Source organism: Chelonoidis abingdonii, chromosome 1, assembly GCF_003597395.2.
Source record: "Chelonoidis abingdonii isolate Lonesome George chromosome 1, CheloAbing_2.0, whole genome shotgun sequence".
In the NCBI taxonomy this organism is placed as follows: Eukaryota; Metazoa; Chordata; order Testudines; family Testudinidae; genus Chelonoidis; species Chelonoidis abingdonii.
The window spans coordinates 190308358-190327023 of NC_133769.1; the positions used below are offsets into that span (position 1 = coordinate 190308358).

General features: G+C 38.1%; 1 long non-coding RNA gene across 1 annotated transcript in view; it reads left to right on the forward strand.

Annotated features, from left to right (window-relative positions):
• The first annotated feature begins 4236 nt into the window (after nucleotides 1-4236).
• LOC116815473 (uncharacterized) overlaps nucleotides 4237-18666 on the forward strand; it is an 83200-nt gene continuing 68770 nt past the window's right edge. The window contains exon 1 of the long non-coding RNA XR_004371498.2: nucleotides 4237-4280. This is a non-coding gene — a long non-coding RNA (uncharacterized LOC116815473). The remainder of the gene's footprint in view (nucleotides 4281-18666) is intronic.

Genomic DNA, 18666 nt, shown 5'->3' on the forward strand with positions numbered 1-18666 from the left:
TGGGAGCATCAAGCAAACTTAAAATTAAAAAAAATTTCTTCCCTGCTCTTCATATCATCTGCTCTGAATTCCTCCTGATGGTATGAGCCAGATTCCAAACCAGAAGGTCAGCTTTTGAATTTATGGAGAAACTGATAAGCAAGGTCAAAGAGGCCCTTTAGATTGTGAGAATTATACTGTGAGAGTACCAAGGCCTCCCTCAAAATGGGAAAGCATGAAGAGAAGAAAGCCTTCCCAATCCTGAAATTCATGGGGGTCATTGTTGATTGAGAATATCCATTCTTCTTAGAAGAAGAGCTCGGTAGAATTCCTAAAGTATAGAAATTTAAATTCTGTGCCAGCCTGAAGGTGAATTCCAAAATTGTGCCCGTTATTAAAAAGATAGTAATCTCCTATTGAAGGAATTTAATTCCAATAACTATGAGACAAAAACAAAAAAACCTCTGTTCCAGACTGATAGATTCCTTGAAGCGGAAAGACAAATTTGCACAAAAGAACAAAAGTTTCCTGTTTTTCTTCCAATAGAATTTCCGTAGGGATATTTTAAATGCAGGTATTTGTTTAAGAATTAGTTCTCCATCTTGTTCCTAATAAACAGCTGTACTGTATGTACAGACATATTACAACCATCATTACTGAAGAAGACTCAAATTTGTTGTTCCTTGTGCATATACACAGTCAATTATGTTCAGGAGGTGGGACAGACATTCCCAAGAGCTTCTAGGGTTTCAAGAAGCATTTGGGTGACTTTTTCCAAACTACCGCAAGACTTAATGGTTTGGATGGTGTTCTTCGTTCTGGATTTGTTTTCTTAATTACTGTGAGACCTGTTCCAATTCTGTTTTGTATGAAATTTCCAATAAAGGGATTCTGTAAAGCAAGTCCTGAATTCTTAGAGGAGAACAATATTACAACCTTTCATTTATTATTCATCTAATCCTTATTAATCTTTCTTTTCCACAGTTTTTGCGTTATCCTTCCCCTCCCCCCTCAAGATCGATATCCAGGTCGAATCTGTATGGGGCTTTTATTAGCAATACTAGATGAGAGTATTAACAATCTTTATGTAAATATGTGCTTAAGCAATGATATTGACACTGTAGGCCTCTTCCAAGAGAGTAGGATAACCATAAAATCCATTACATAATCTTTCAAGCTGGTGGTTTTATGATACAGTATATGCTTTCACCCACATGGTTAGAATCTTGTGGATTTTAGATTTAAATGCCCCATAGCATGTTCTGAAAACATTTTTTTGTGAGAAGAATTTAAATGAGGCATTGCTGAAACACCTTCAGTAAACATTTTTATAGAATCAAAGAGTCGATGCAATATCAGTGAGGGTAATGGAAAGAATAGGAGGAATGTAGGGCCTCTTCCTATTCATAATGAAACCAATGTCAAAATACCCACTGCTAGCAGAATCAAGTTTTGTATACAACTGTGTACAACTAAGAAAGAAAAAGGCAGGTACTGACATATTCACAGAGTGGAGGCTCAGACTAATAACGATAGTTAAATAAATTCAGTGATGAGAATATTTATGGCTGCTTAAATTGTCACTATGTGTCCACCCCATTTCTGGAGCATCATAAATAATTGTGGGTCTAATTCTGCATTTTTAGCCATTTTTTGGTATGCTTTTGTGTGTCTCAGTAAGTATTAGGGAAGAAGAAGCATCTAAAATGGAAACTTCTACTACATTGTTAAGGCTAAAATGTAATTAAGATGCCTTTGGTCCTGAATTTAAAAAATAAAATCCTGAAGGTAATTAGAATATTGAACATGAAAATGCACATGTTAAATCCTAACTCATTTTGTACTAATATTCTTGCTTACACTTTTGGATTGTATATTTTCACAGACATATTTTGAGTATTGATGAATCGGTTTTTAAGTAATCATTGAATTTTTGAGCAGTTGAAGGTGATCTTCCCCCTCCTCTCATTTTAGAGTTTCATATCTCATATATGACCTTTCATTGGACTGTTGCTTTGCTGAGGCTTTAGTTTGTTTCTGCTCTTGGATTTCTTTGAACAAATTAATGCTAATTGTGACAAGTGTTCCTGCTTTTGGGTCAGTGCAGGCACACAATTCCATCCACAAAAAGATCTGAGAAGCTTCAGGGTTCCACGTATGCAAATTCAATTGCCAGATTTGGACTATGTTTTGAACAAAAAAATAATTTCCATTAATCTTGCTGAAAAAGGAAAGAAGAAACTGCAACATATCTCAGACAGGAAGCTGAGGAGATGGCAGGGGTATGTCCCTGCCCAAGGGCTGCTTGACTCAATTCTCAGTTCTAAAAATAAGATATTGGGTCAAAATCTCTTCTGTTACGTTAGTGCCATGTGATTTTGTTAGAGCTACACTGGTGTAACGAAAAGGAGAATATGACCCATTAACAGCTTGTGTTTTAGGTGCTGAAGTTAGATGGGTTGATCTAACTGAGTTTGTGATATGTTTCTGTACATCCACATGCCTGATTATTGGTCCATTCCAAAATTGTGCACATGACTGCAGTCAGTTTCTTGTTCGTTTAAATAATGCTAGGCATTGTAACCTGATGTGTGTATGAATACATTTCCACATACTTTACAGTATAACTGAAACCAGTTACAATTATACTTTTGAAGGAAAGGAAAGGAGTTCCCTTTCTGTATTATTGATGGGGCTTGTAGTACTGCTTATTATTAAGGTTGCCCAATGCTTCCTATTATAAAATCTCATCTGGAGATGACTGTGTGTTGTGCAGTGAAGGAAACTGTTGACTGTAGGACACCTGCTTCATTTGTTACATTTGTTGGAAGATGTGTAGTGAAGAAGACAGGAGATTACATGAAGAGAAAATTAAGGTCTTGTGGTTAAGGCAATTGAATGCTGCCCTGGAGAATTGGATTCTATCCCTGCCTCTGCCATAGAGTTCCTATGTAGTGCTAAACAAATCACTTAAATGAAAGTTTGCATGGGTGGTCACTAACTGTGTGTTCCTCATTTTCTGGGTACCCAACTTGATACTCTGGGGCCTGATTTGCAGAAGTGCTGAGCATTCACAACCGTAACTGAAGTAGGTTGGAGCTGCGCTTGAATACATAAATTACTATATAATGCTAAATAAAAAATTATATAGCGGGTCATAGGTGTCTCAAACAGAGTTGCTAACCCTGCAGGATTGCCCTAAAGTCTCCAGGAATTAAAGATTAATCTTTCATTTGAGATTGTCGTGTGATGAAACCACCAGGAATACATCCAACCACAACTGGCAACCATTGTCTCAAATTGGTAGAAACCTTTGACCTCCAACTTTCAGTGCCTTAGGTCGCCATTTGGACAATGGCTATAATACCAATCCCTTATCTCAGAGGGGATTCGTGAAGATAAGTAGTATTTGTGACACATTGTGATAGAAAAATCCATGAGGAAATTCATAATTCTGTCTTCAGAGCAGGGTTTAAATAGTGTGCGGTAAATAAGGCCTATGGTGGCACATTGAACAATATAGTTAGAACAAAATATTGAATGGCTGCTTGTTAATTGAGCACCGTCCGTCCTGTACATTAAATGAGCAGGGATCCTGTCGGGGAAAATAGCATATGATCATGTAATTAAACACTATATGATAATACATATCCATAAGGGGCCCAATTTAAGGTTGCATAGGGCAGACTTACTTCAGGCATAGCTTAACTTTTGAGTGCTTGACTTTGCAACCTGTACTTGTGTTTTGAGAGAGAGAGTGTGTATGTATGTGAGTGTGAGAGAGAGAGAGAGAGAGAAGCAACCAATATTTCAAAAAGCATCAAACTATTTTGAGTTTTTTACATTTTCTAGCAGACGTTAAAAATCTCTGAATATTAGGAATGTTAGAAGGGAAATTATTCTAGAGCCTTTTTTGTACTTATATATGGCAGCAGCCCCATATATTTATTTTAGCAAAAAGAATAATCATGGCCACTGGTAACTACAATCATTAGTTTCTCAGTAGGACATCATAGATGGTTATGGGTGATGGTGCTTGTTGTTGTTAATATAAATCCGATCCGTCATCCAGGGCCCTAACTTCTAGTGAGGTAGGCATTTGATGGATTTTAAGCTGTACCAGGGTTAGTATATTTTTACTGTTCAAAATTTGTGTGATAGGAACTTCTTGTTTCTGATTATTAATTTACTATTAAAATTATGGAAGTGAGAGATGGATTATATTTTAACACTTTTTTTTTCTTTTACAGCTTGTTGTCATATATTTTTCAGAGGTCTGCCCACTATAATAAATTGTACAGGTAAGAAAAAATATAAAAAGAAGTTAGTTTATTGATGGGAAATATTCTTAAGATTTTAGGGACTAATTCCTAAGGAACTTCTGTAGTATTCTTAGAGAAACATCAGCAAATCTATTGCAAAAATATTGAAAATGCCAATATTGTCAGTTTCCAGTTAAAACAAAATATGATCATCTCAAGAAATATTTCCTGGGTGGGAGCAGAGTTTATTTTCCCAATCTTATATGTATTTATTCTTTTTCTCCATTCATCTTCTCCTCCCTCGTGCTCTCCTGTTGTCTCATTTCCCCCACAGTTTGTATTGGTATTTACAGGTTTTTAAACCTTGGTAAGTTCTCCCATTCAAGCTGGCTGTTGTCAATCTGCCTTTTCCTTCTCATGTATCAGCATCTCAAGCACTATTACCTGTTGACAATCCACAGGCAGTGTTTCAATACCATGGGGATGGCATAGCAACTGTGGGAGGTAGGGTCAACCAACGGTGTCTTTACAAAATGATAATACAGATTTGTTAAATTGAAATCAATATTTAAAATTAATTGCTTTTTTTGTTGTGAAAAGCAACTGGGTAGCAATGACTCTGGGCAGAACATCGACTCCTCAAGTCTCTTTTAGTGTGCCTATAGTGGTAGGTTGATTCATATTAGAGCTCAGAGCTTCTACATCTTGAATTTCTGCTTGCCTAGTCACTGTTGTATTAAATGATTCTGGCATCAGCAAAGGATTTTCATTACTTGATTTCCATTGTTGTGTGTGTTCATGATGTACTTTGCACCATATTTCATGCATGGAGTATAGCTTTAATCCTGCTTTCTGCAGCTGGCAAGTCCCATCACTTTTATGTTGCCTCAACTTCCGAGAGCACAGAAAAACACTGGACGTCTCAAGCAGGTTACTTGCTTGTTGGGAGAGAAATGAGTGGACAGAGACAGAGATTTTTTTCACAGAGTATTTTTACTTCCAGAATGCATATAGGGATTGATCCAAAACCCACTGAATAAATAGCAGCCTTTCCATCCATTTCAATGGACATTTGAACAGGTCGTAAAGACAGCTAAAATTACTGCTGACAGGCAAAACAAGAGAAGTCAAATTAATGTAGATTCTCCTAGTTTTATCGCTTCTTTTGTTTCATATTGTATCCTACCTCACCCCTTTCACTCTGACAGTAATGTTAGCCTCATCCCATACTTAGTTCTCTGACTCTCTTCTTCGTGCTTTCTTCCGTGATGCCATCAACACCTAGAACATCCTCCCAACCCCGTACTCCAAGGGTAAACCTCCTTTCACTGAAGTCTCTCCAAACACACTCTTCTTTCACAGGACCTTCCAGTGCAAACCCACCCGCTGTTACCATTCCAGTTTCTTTCTTTGAATAAAAAAAAAAAGCTCGGTTATTACCATCTTCTTGGCTCATCTGCAATGTTTTTGTTTGTGTTTCAGATTATAATCTCTCACTGATAGAAAATGAGGCCAATATTTAGGAAAGTGACAAGTGACTTTGGGTGCCCAGCTTGAGACAACTTGAAAGGACCTAATTTTCATAGGTTTGGTGAAAAGTCCTGATTTTCCATAGATAGAGGCTCAGCACTTTTTGAAAATCAGGCTTTTTCAAGGTTCCTCAAGTTGGGGACCCAAAATCACTAGTTATGTCTGAGAATCTTGCTCCATCCTTTATTTCTGTCTTGTACACCATCAAACAAAATATCAACCGTTAACAAATATCATTAATGATATCACTTTCATAGCTCTGGAAAAAAGAAAACTTTTTTCAAGTTCCGACCTGACTCCTCTTACATAAAGATGTTTCCAATTGCTAAGCAAAACATGTCAGTCAAACAAATCAGTTTGTAAGAACATGTGCCTGAACCCAAAGCACTTGCACTGTCTGCCTGTTTAGACTGTAAGATGCACAGAGTGTCCCAGAAGAAGGTACATTCTTAGAGCTTCAGTGTCTGTGGCTTTAGCAGGAAGCAGCAAAACCCAGCAGCTACCATAAATTCTACTGTAGCATAGGCAGGAAGAAATCAACATGTTTTGTATATAGTTTTCACATTGTTATGAATACGTGGGATTCCTATGTATCTGCTGCATACTTTAAATAAATAATAGCACATTTCAGTACAGGTTATGGAGCTCTTTGGGCCAAGTGCCATTCTTTTGTATGTGTTTGTAGAACATCTTGCACAGTAGGGCACCAGTGCTGATTGAGACCTCTGCTTGCTACCACAATACAGGATAACAATGAAGTAGAGTTTTCTACAAATATGGATATTCAGGAATTACCTCTTTTTAAAAAAAAACCTGAATGTTACATTTTGAGGAACATATTTTTATAGACTTTAAAACTTTTATGAGTGTCCCATATAGCCAGTTCTATATGTGAACACAGGTAAAAATACACCTCTGCTCCAATATAACATGACCCAATATAACACGAATTTGGATATAACATGGTAAAGCAGCGCTCTGAGGGGACAGAGCTGCGCACTCCGGTGGATCAAAGCTAGTTCGCGGTTTCACCTATAACGCGGTAAGATTTTTTGGCTCCCGAGGGCAGAGTTACATTGAGGTAGAGGTGTATGTGCTTTATCTAGAACATTGATACTCCTATTGAGGCTTGCGAGCCACAAGTGGCTCTTTAATGTCTCTCCTGTGGCTTTTTCAGCACATGATATCAAAACACTGTGTAATTTAATTATTCATCAGTCTAAGTTATTAACCAATCGGGATGCTTTTGCTATGTTGTTTACTCTCTATATATAGAGAGAGAGCATCCTGATATCTATATCTATATATAGAGAGAGCAAGCGAGTAAATGAAACAATAAATTCACACTACTTGTGGCTCTTTTAGGTAATTGTGATGCTAATTTGGCTCCTGAACCACTGAGGTCTGAGTATCACTGATCTATAACATGCAATCTGTGTACGGATGCACATGTACAATTTGCAGTCTCAGATTCAGAGGTCTGTTTGAAAATATGAAATAGTCATTTTTTAATCTGCTTTTTATCCGTTGCTGTACTAGTGCTGGATACACTTTATCTTCATTATGAGGAGTGAATCTGGGGACTAAGTGGAACAGTGAAAGCTTCAATTATCTATTTTGGAAAAACATACTTAAAAATATCGGTCAGAGGTACAGCTGTGTCAACAGTGGTATAAAAATCCATTGTATTTATAAATAAATTCATTTTAACAGTCTGAATTTGTAAACAAATTTGTTTCACCCCTCCCCCTCATGATGGCATCCTGTGACTTTTAGCTACTGAGTTTAATGACAGAAACGGTTAAGTTAATCACATTTTTTAGAACATTCTTGGAAAATAAAAATTTTTATGCTCAGCTTTCACACAAGAAACCTACTTATAAGAGTTGTGTTAATCCAGTGAGGAAACAGAAGCAATGCCATGTGATGTAACAGATTATCCTTGCAATTCAAATATGGAATACACACAATGAACTGCTCACAAATATGCTGAAAACCAAGAATTGTTCAAGCCACAGCAAAATTCACTTCTGTGCAGAGAGCTGGCATGAGACCTATGTATAATGAAAGTCTCTTCTGACACATCTAATTCCAACTACTGTTAGAGATCAGATACTGGAGTAGATGGACCTTCGTTTTGATTCAGCATGGTGATTCCTACGTTCTTATTTTAAAGGCTTAAGTAGCATAAAATCTTGTTCTGCTCCTATGCACAGGGGTGAATTTTATCCAGAATGTTTAAATTTGAGAAAATCACAATCTGCCTTTGGATAATCTGTAAACAGAAGAGAAAAAAGTGAAGATTGTCGAATAAATGATTCATTATGAATTATTCACCCACCTTTTAGTCAGAATTCCATAACCTTTGTGTTTATACAGAATACACATTGGTAATCAGCGTCCTGACTGAAATGAATCAGTTTTCTTCATTTTTAAAAGATTTTTAATTGTGGCAATAATTTAGTTCAAAAACATAGTTGCTCATTCCTTGCAGTAAAGAATTAATCTTCTGTGCCATCTTTCTTAACCAGCAATGAAGGCATGGGGACACACAGATGTTGTCAATAACACTGTATAAAGCCATCTGTTAGACGGACTCTTTCTCTTTTGGCTTGGGGGACAGGACTTTGAAAGGTGCTCAGACATCTGACTGTAAGGAGATAACTTCATGGATCTGGTCATGACTAAGGATTTATACTCACTGGGTGTTTCTCTCCTACTTTTGACACAGTGACTCAAGATATTAGATAAATCCAAATGGAATCACAAGAAGGAATCCTGGCCCCATTGAAGTCAGTGAGATTTTTGCTATTGGCTTCAACAGAGGTCAGGATTTCACCCACAGTGCTTTTATCCAATTAATGATTTTAGACTCACTTCTATTTTTATCTCATTTTCCTACCCGTGTAATAATAGGAGCTACCTCACTGTGTATATGCTGCAGCTCAGTGGGATGAGACAACTCTCCAAGATTCTTGCTATTCCAAACAGGTTGCTGTGAAGTTCTTGAGTGATACGATATATACCAGCCTTTTCCCTCTGGAGACTATGGTCACAGTTCTCCCCCTGTCATCTGCTCTATGGATCTTTTATCTGCAGTACACATCCTTTTTGCATATTCTGGGTCTGATCCTGCTCTCATACAATTCAAGAGCAAAACTCCCATTGATTTCAATGGTGCAAGATTGAGCACTCCGCCCTTTTTGCTGTATGCAGAACTCTCATTGGTAGCAGTGGGAGCTTCATATGTGGACCCAACACAGAATGTTTAACAGGTGTCCACAGTGCAGATCAGTGGTGGGAATTCAGCCCTGATTAGCTGATAGGGAGAACAGTCCATTTTAAGATCCCATGTTAAAAACTGAACCCATGTCTTCCATGTAGCACTTTGGTGTTACTAACTGAGCATTTCCCCCCTTTTTAACCAATTTTAAATTATTGAGACATATTCAAATGAAATATAAACAATAGAATGATTTTCTTCTGAATGTGTGAGATATATAGTCATCGTCTACTTCAGGATCGGCAACATTTGGCATGCGGCCTGCCCGGGCCAGTTTGTTTACTTGCCACGTCTGCACGTTCGGCCGATCGCGGCTCCCACTCCCAAACATTGCCGGTCCCAGATCTAATTTGTGTACTGCACACACAGGCTTATACAAATATAGCCATCTCACAGAGCCTCCAACTAACTAATCAAACAGCATATTTTAAAATATTCTATGTATATTCTGGGTTTATGATGTTCACAGTTTGAACTATTAATATATTTAGGTCCCAGTGCTATAACTGAAACCATACAGATGTGCCCTTATGCCTAGGCAGAGCCCAATTGACTTCTGCAGGGCTCATACCAAACCCAAGAGGCTCTTTGCAGGATCAGGGCCTTAGCAGTGTTGCCAACTCACACAGTTTTATCATGAGTCTTGCAATATTCGGTATTTTTCTTAAAGCCGCAGCTCTTGGAGTCACATGATTCAGTGAGCCTCTCATCTTTCAGTGTTAAAAATGAAAATGTCTAGCCTTCATGTTTGCAGAGAAAACCTTGAAAATGTGAATCCTGAGACTCAAAAACCAGAAGGCAAATAAAAGGAACCAAACATTTTAGTATTTTTAAAATCTCATGATTTTTAAGGCAGTCTCATGATTTTGGGATTCCAGATAATGGTTTTTGAAAGCTTGGGCTTGGTTGTACTGTATGTAAAATTTAACAATAGTTGCATATGTAAAGATCACTAAATGTTGTCTTTAAAAATATGGTTACTGGTTTTCATCTCATATTGAAATCAGACTGGAAATTTTATTTTTGTCCAACCTATTAACATGTTTGGGGAGAAAAAAATTGCCATCTGATATCTTCACTATGAGTCCCAGTAGTTTACAGGTATCAGAGATAATTATATATTCCTTACTATATCTACAGCTCCTCATCCCATATTCTGTTGTTACCTAGAGCAAATGTCAAATGAAATTTAGGATTGGTCACCTGAAATAGAATGAACCACTGATAAGGGGGAAATACCTTATTGATTTACAGACGTGCAGACTTTTACAATTATTTACATGGAGATTTGGCATGAATTTTCTAACAATAGGACACCGTGCATCTAAAAATTTTATTTCTATATTCAACAATATAGTAGCATGCAATAACAATTATCTGACCAGAAGAAAGTGAAATACAAGCCTCATATTAGTGATATGCAACCATAACTGTTGTGGCTTTGGCATTGTTTCAGCATGTAGAAGTAGAAAAGATACTAACTTGTTTATTGTTTTAGAATCCCTTAATCTGTATTGCACAATAAATCTGTCATATATCCAGAGGAGGAACATATGCTTAGCTTTGAGTAGATTTCAATATCTAAAATAAAATTTAATCTAAATATGTCAGATTCCATATTTTGTAGATTAAATTAATGTCTTTGAAAATTATTTTATTAATGTATCCCTTAATACACTTTTACTCTTGCTTTCTTAGAGATTCATAAAGTCACTCATTTAATTTTCATAATATGAAGCAACAACAAACAATAGTTCCTGAATTGTCTCAAACTTATGCCCAAAAGACATTTTTCACCAGTGTTTGTAATCTCCAAACCTCTCTGCGAAGATTTTAAAATACTCTCAGTATTGACAGGTTTGTTTTCTGATCAGTTGCAATACAACAGCTCCCCAAATAACAAGGAAAATAGAACTGTAGAAAGAGAAGTGTGGGTAACTTTGCTAACAGTAATGAGTTTAAATATTTTCCATCTATTTGTAAAACTAGCTTGCTGGAACCACTGCTAGCTATAATAAATTTAAGAAGTTAAATTAGAGAAGTTTGTGTGCCAATTCTGTCTTCAGACAGCAATATGTTGTAAAGTTTGGAGATTCTATTAACTCATGATGGTTATAGAATCAAGAAAAAGACTTTTTCACAGAGAATAAGTGATTTATATATTTATGGTATATCTTAATTATATTGAGACTGGATTACCACAAGGTTTTGAGCAGGGGTTGCCAGATGTTGCCACTATTCATCAAATATACTCAGACCACCCCCTAATATTCTCAAACAGGGATATAATAGGTTCTTCATTGGCTTACTGAATATTAGTAGATGAATTTTAAAAGGGCTACAGCCTCAAAAATATCAGGATATTGCTGAATGATAACTCCAGGAAGGGAGGAAGGTGCATGAAATCCAAAGAAGAAATGCTTACTTCATAATATGAGAAGGGAAAAATGATTGAGGAGAGAGCCCCAAAATCACTGGGGGTGTGTGTACAGAAGGAGGAGTCCACCTCCCTTAACAATGTTACAGAGAGTAGGGGAGGGTAGAATGCCTTTTGCGGCACGCTAATGAGCCTTATCCTCTCACTCTGAGTACTTTAAGCTGTTTTTTGTTTTTAAAAGATCGATGTCCCAACCCGTTAGCTGGATCAGAGCATGTTCAACTCCACCCTTAACATGGTCATTCCTGGAGCAATGGGGGTTATTGTTGTTACTGGTTGCACTGTACTTTTCGTATGTGCATGATCTAGACAATAAAGTAAGAAAATAACTTTTGCCCCAAGAAGCTTACAGCGAATAATTCACATATACTGTAACTGATAATGTGTTTGCTCGGGATGGAGAGAACACAACGGAGAATGGAAAAAGTGACAAATGCTCGGGGGAGAACATAATGAAAGGGCTAAAAGCACATAGTTTGTGCCTATTTTGTTTTATATTTCTTTATTGCTGAGCTTATTCTTGTCATTGTTAAATGGATGGATTTTATTTTGGCTATATTCCTCTGTTGCTCTTCAGTTCCACTTTTGCAGGCAGTGCACGGGCTTAGTAGTCTGTGTGTGTATGTTTGGGACAGTAAACATAGAAAGTGGCAGAGAAGAGAAAGAGGGGGGAGATTTTGTCCCTCCTACCTGCAGGGTCACAACTTCCTAAAACATCATTTTGTTTGGGAGTTTTTCATCTTCTAGAGCAGGCTGACATGTCTTCAGTCTGGATCATCTTGCCTTGGAGCCAGCAGTCATTGCCTCTCAAGAGATGTGCCTGAGGTCCACAGCTCTAGTGTGCTGGATTGGATCCAGAGCATTTAAAACTCTTGGTAGCTTTCTTTTGTCACTCCAAATAAGCTAAGGATTACCGGGACTAAAATTTAAAGAAACAACATTTTACAAATATTGCTAAACACTAGATTTTTTAATACAGTGTAGTTGTATTTTTGATGCAGTTTTATTTAATTTTTGCTTGAAAATTCAATTCATTTCTGACCCCTCTTGCTTTCACATTATTATTATTATGGTTGCACTTCATAATAATCTGACTGTAGTCACACTGTGGTTATGCTTTTTGATAACTAACTACCACTTATTCTGAGTGCGTATGTATACATGCGTGCATGCTCATGCATGTGCGGAGAATTGTCAAACTGGCAGATATGTCTAAAATATATTTCCTTCTGTGAGAAAGATGCTAAGGTGCTTGTGTTGCATTTCATTTAGATCTGGCAGAGATCCTGTCCCATGAAAGTTAGTGAGATTCCAAAACTTTTCCCATTCTACTTCGGGTGGGGAGGAAGGAGAGCCATCCTCCCAAGAATAGTCAATAGCCCAGTTGTTATGGGGCTAGCTGGGATGTAGGAGACCCAGGTACAAGTGCTTGTTCTGCATGATATGCACGTTCCAAGAGACTGCCATTACCAGCCAGCTGCAGAGTTACAGGTCTGTCGCATCTTACACTGGGGTTATGTTCCGCAGTCAGTGAGTAAAGTGAAAATTGCGTATAGTCAAAATTACATTGAGTGTAATGGCGGGCAGAATCGCACCACAGGAACAGTATTACAATTGTTATTTTTCTTTTTTTTTCTTGTTTTTGCCGATTGCGTAAAGCTGAAATCGCACATATTAAATGCACCTAAAATGCAAAAGACTTGTAGTCAGTCTGTCTTTCCCAATGAATATTTAATTATTTATGCAAAGTGGAACAGTTTCTGCAGAAGACATGGACAAACATCAACCCCAGAATATCCTGGTGGGTATGTCACATAAGGGGGATATAGGGAATGACAGGTTCACATCCTTGCTTTGGACCTCCCAGTTGATTACCCTAACCACCAGGCTATTCTGGGGACTCTCTCACTCACTCTCATTTTGACTAGAAGTTCCACTCTTGACCTGAGGAAACTTTTCTGAAGAAAAGCCATTTTGAAACATTCCTAACCAGCTCTGTTTTCTTTATAGCATGCAACATGTATGCACTGTCTCCCAGTGGCAATAAAACATGACAAATGTTAAATGTAAAACACACACATGATTTGAGGCACAAATACAGATATTAAGCCCTGCATACATACCTATTTCAAAACTGTGCTTATGGTAGTTATGATGTTGCTCACTCTGGCAAAGAGACAGTAACTCAAATTTCTCAGGCTTTTAAGGAGGTTGTAATTATCTGCCATTTCACTTCACACACAGTGCTAATTAAGATTTTAAACAATGGCCGTAGACTTCTTTTCCTTTTTGGAATCTTATCAGAGCGTTATTTCAGACTTCCTTAAGCACTTGCAATGCACCTTTAAAATTTTAGTGCTACATTTTTGTATAGATATAGGACTCCTCAGTGTTTTTAAAACTATGAAGGGTCCTGTGCTGTAGTAGGGTGTGGTGCTCTGTCCCCTCTAGTGGCACCAAGACTACTTAGAGATTAATGAGTCTGCTATAGCCTTAGCTAAGGGTCATGTGGCTTTTAGCTCATGCAGTAGAGCAGGGATTGGCAACCTTTGGCACGCAGCCAATTTGTTTACCTGCCACGTCCACAGGTTCAGCCAATCACGGCTCCTACTGGCTGCATTCACTGCTCCAGGTCAATGAGGGCTGCGGGATGTGCTGACTGCAGCTTCCCACGGCAGGTAAACGAACTGGTCTGGCCTGCCAGGGTGCTTACCCTGGCAGGCCATGGGCCAAAGGTACCCGATCTCTTCAGTAGAGGTTCATGCGTTTAGCTGCAGAGGTCCCAGATTCGATCCTGCCTGCCAACAACCAGTGTTTGTCGGTGTTACACTTACACTAGTAATCTATACATACACACATAGGTGCTGACTTCCCCTTTGCCTGGTGGTTGCTTGACCCCCGGGCCCTGCTTCATCTCGCCCCTGCACTGCCCTTGCCCTGCCCCCATTCCACCCCCTTCCCCCAAGTTCCCGCTCCTGCTCCACCTCTTTTCCACCTCCTCCCCTGAGTGCACTGCATCCTTACTCCGCCCCCTTCCGCCAAGAAAGTCCTAAGCGCTGCCAAACAATTATTAGGTGGCAGGGGGCGGGAAGTGCTGGGAAGGATGAGGAGGAGCGGGGCCACGGCGTGCTTTGGAGGGGGAAGAACGACGTGAGGAGTGGGGAGCTTGGCTTCCGATGGGTGCGGAGCATCTGCTCATTTTTCCCCATGGATGCTCCACGGCACCTGTGCATACACAAGTAGTTCCATTTACTTCAGTGGGGTTATTTTATTAAGTAAGATTTACTCGCATGTGTAAAGGTTGCTCTCTTGGGTCTTAATGTTGTGGCAATCAAGTCGAAAATTTACAAATCTGGTTCCTAAATTTAAGTAACAAAACCCTTTAGGCACATTGTAACTGGGCCAACTGCCTCCCATGCACTCCTTTGTGGCCTAGGTCAAGCTGCTGAGAACCTGCCTCAGTTTTCCCTCTTGGACTAGTCAAGAAACTCAGAAGGTCCATTCCCATCCCTTCTTGGGTTGTGCTTTATTAAATTAACAAACATTCAAAATAGTTTTCAAGTCCATCCAAAAGTTCACACAAACAACGGATTTTCTTCCTCCTCCCAGGCCTTCCTACCTGGGGCCTTTCCTGCTTTGGCAGGCCACTCCAAGGCCCAACTGGTTGGAGGCTTGGTCCTAACTCTCAGGATTTTCTGCTAGATCCTGCTCACTTCCAGTGGTCTCTAATCCCTGAGCATTACCATATAAAGAGCAGTAGCAGGCTGCAATCATCCTGATCTCTCCTAGGTGTGGCTCATTCTGTACTGAAGATTAGCTAGCCCCAGCCCTTAATGGACAAGCCATCCCATTACACAGCTAAATAACTAGTTTGAATTTTCAGAGTTAATGAGCACCCACAACACCTATTATCGTCATAGTTTGGAGTGTTCCGCACCTCTGAAATTGAGGACACCTTTCTTTTGGTGCCTACATAAGGATTTATGTGTTTAACTTTGGACAGTCAAGGTTGGAAATTTTGTTCCTACATTATAAAATTCAGTTTTCTTTTCACTTTCTTTTACATCACTTGCAAGCATGTATTTTTTCCCCTCAAACACGAACACAGTACCTACCATTCTAACATCAGCCAGGAATCAGAAATACTGTGGATCAGTATTACCTCCTTACCTGATACTCTATCTGTTCCACATTGTCCATCGCTACCAGTGTTCTCTATTTTTAGAACAGAATGTTTCTAAAATGTTGTGATAAAGCTGAGGAAATAAAATAAAAATAAAAATATTGGGGGGGGATGAGAAGGAAACAAAACATTAAATTTCCTTTAGACCTTTGAGAGTCAGCATGTTAGAAAAGTCTCATGCAGACAGAGAATTAGTATACATTATAATTATATATTATATTTTGAACATTCAAAAGAAATTTTCTTATACAGATTTTAAATGTAATTTTACTTATTTGTAAAACTAATATTTATGAAAACTTTTTGTATCCATATTAACAACAAAAGTAATGGAATAATTTTCTCTCTATAAATATACACATACTTATACAGACTTTTTCACTTACAGGAATCCTTTAGAATGTAAAATCAATATCTTACACAATCATCAGCCATTCTGCAAGAAGATATGAATTTTGAGACTTGGTAGTATAGCTGAAATGTTGATTTATTTTCATCCTAATGCTTTTGCCTCATCCTATAAATAAGTAAATAAATATATTTTTTATGAAACATTCAGTTTAACAGATCATCAAATGATTAATTTTCTAAAGGCAGCACTTTGCAGGTTGTTGTTTGATGTCTTTGTTAATATGAAGAGGCTCCATGACTTTGGTATTATCTGTGACACAGGAAGTATCAGTGTATTTCCCCTAAAAGACTGATTGAAACTTTGAGAACAAATTGCTCCTACATTATAATCCTCTTCACTACGAAGAGTAACAAGAAAAAGGTCATATGTTGCCCTTGATTCATATAAGCATCTCCTAGCTGACAGTAACAGGAGCTTCACAAGTCTAATAGAAAAACTTTGAAAAGCATCTGTTTTAATTCTACAACCTACATCTATGTTGAGCAGATCTTATTTGTGTAAATAATCAATTGTGGCCTGCAACCTTTTCCCACAATGTATGCGAGTGACTATGGAAAGCTGGCCTTCACAGGTAGCATGGGTGGTCTGGTTACATAACCAGACAAGCATTCAAGGGATCTGAGATCAATTCCTGGACATACAGCTTCTTTTGTGGCTTTGGGCAAGCTACTTAGGGTACATTTACAGAGCAAAAAAACAGCTGCAGCGAGTGTCAGAGCTGGGTCAACTGCCTCGGGTTCATGGAGCTTGTGCTGCTGTGCTAAACATAGCAGTGTAGACATTCAGGTTCAGGCTAGAGCATGTGCTCCGAGACCCTCCCACCATGCTGGATTTCAGAGCCTGAGTTCCAGCCAAACCTGAACATCCACACTGTTATTTTAGTCCTGAAGCCTGAGCTCTGAAAGCCCGAGTAAACTGACCGTGGCTCTGACACTTGCTGCCACCTATCTTCTTTTGCTGTGTAGACAAGTGTGTCTGTACCACGGATCTCCATCCCCAAGGATCTCCCCCCAATAATACTTCCTGTCTCTAATACTTTGTGTCCTCTCTATTTAGACTTTAGAGTCCAAAGTTCTCCAAAACATGTGCTGTATCTCCTGCTCTCTCTGTCTTTACATATATATAGCCTAAGCACTATTTGAGCACTGTTCTGTACAGGGGTGAATTTCACCCACTGAATGGTATTTATGTGGATAGACCTACTACTCCTGTAAGTACATACTACTCACATTTTGCATTGTTAAGAATATTGTTATTTATATTACTGTAGAATGTAAAGGTCCCAGTCAGAATGGGGGAAGGCTCCATTTTCTCATGGATAAATCATATGAAAAAAATGACATGAACAGTCTACAAGCAAAAGACTGACACAAAAGATTGAATTAGAGGAATATTAATCATCCAGTGGTGAAGGTCAGAGATATTACTTTGAGTCACAAAATAAGTTAATCAATAGACTTAAATGTATGCTTGTAGTAATTATGCATGTCAGAATAATGACAGTAATATGGAGACGTTGTTAGTGACTCCAGAGTTAAGGCTATACCGAGATTTGCACTTCAAGCAGGACTAAAATCCTTCTCTTTCACATTTTAAATGATAGAATTTACTTCCTAAATTGAATACATTAACTCTTCACTGCGCATTAAATTTTCCATCATTCCCACGCCCCCACAAGATTAATGAATTTGTCAAAGAAGAAAAAATCTCTTTTTGAAATGTAACCCTAAGAATCTTTTTGTTTTGTTTCCCCCCACCTTTTCTTTCTAGAACAAGAATTTCAAGCCACCAACTTTGAACTATAGATAGACCACCTTTCAAAATTTTTAAATAAAACCAAATAGTTATTCCCTTAAGCCTCAGCAAACAGCAAGCCACCTATTACATGCAGGTCTATTTTTAACCCCTCCCCCCAATTTTTTATCCCACTCCACTTTCACACCTTGGTAAATATAAACACTATACTCTTCATAAGTATCAGCATTAAAAACGGAATGTGAATGGAATTGGGAGCAGGACTTTAAGGGATGACATATGGAAAAGCAAATGATTGACCCATAGGTAACTTTAAGAAATATTCCCAAGTTAAAGTAAATTAGATATTTTGAGGACAGAGCAGAGGCATGGTGGCTGGGGGAAAGAAAAGAAATAAAGTTTTTATCTGTATTTAAATTAGGTTTTATCGTACTGGAATAAGTCAAAGTGGTGAAAATTTTGCCTACAAATCAGTTACAGGATATAGCCAAAATAAATTAACTTGATAATAAGGGAATAAAAAAAAATATGGATGACATAGATCCCAGGGTAATTATCCCCACCAGTCAACATTTTCAAACATACCAAGAAGTACAATTAAAAAAATGCCATGTGAGAGAACTAAAATATTTAAAAATAAATGCTAGAAATACATGTAATTAGGCTGCTGAATACAGTTAAATACTTTTCAAAAGTGTGTGATATCAGAATACTTTTTCAAGTGTGCTGGTGTATCATGGGTGTAGCCCAGGGAAAGCAAGTGGACTTGACACACAAAAATTTGACTTTTCATTTACATTTACAGGGGGAAAATTGTAGAGGCAT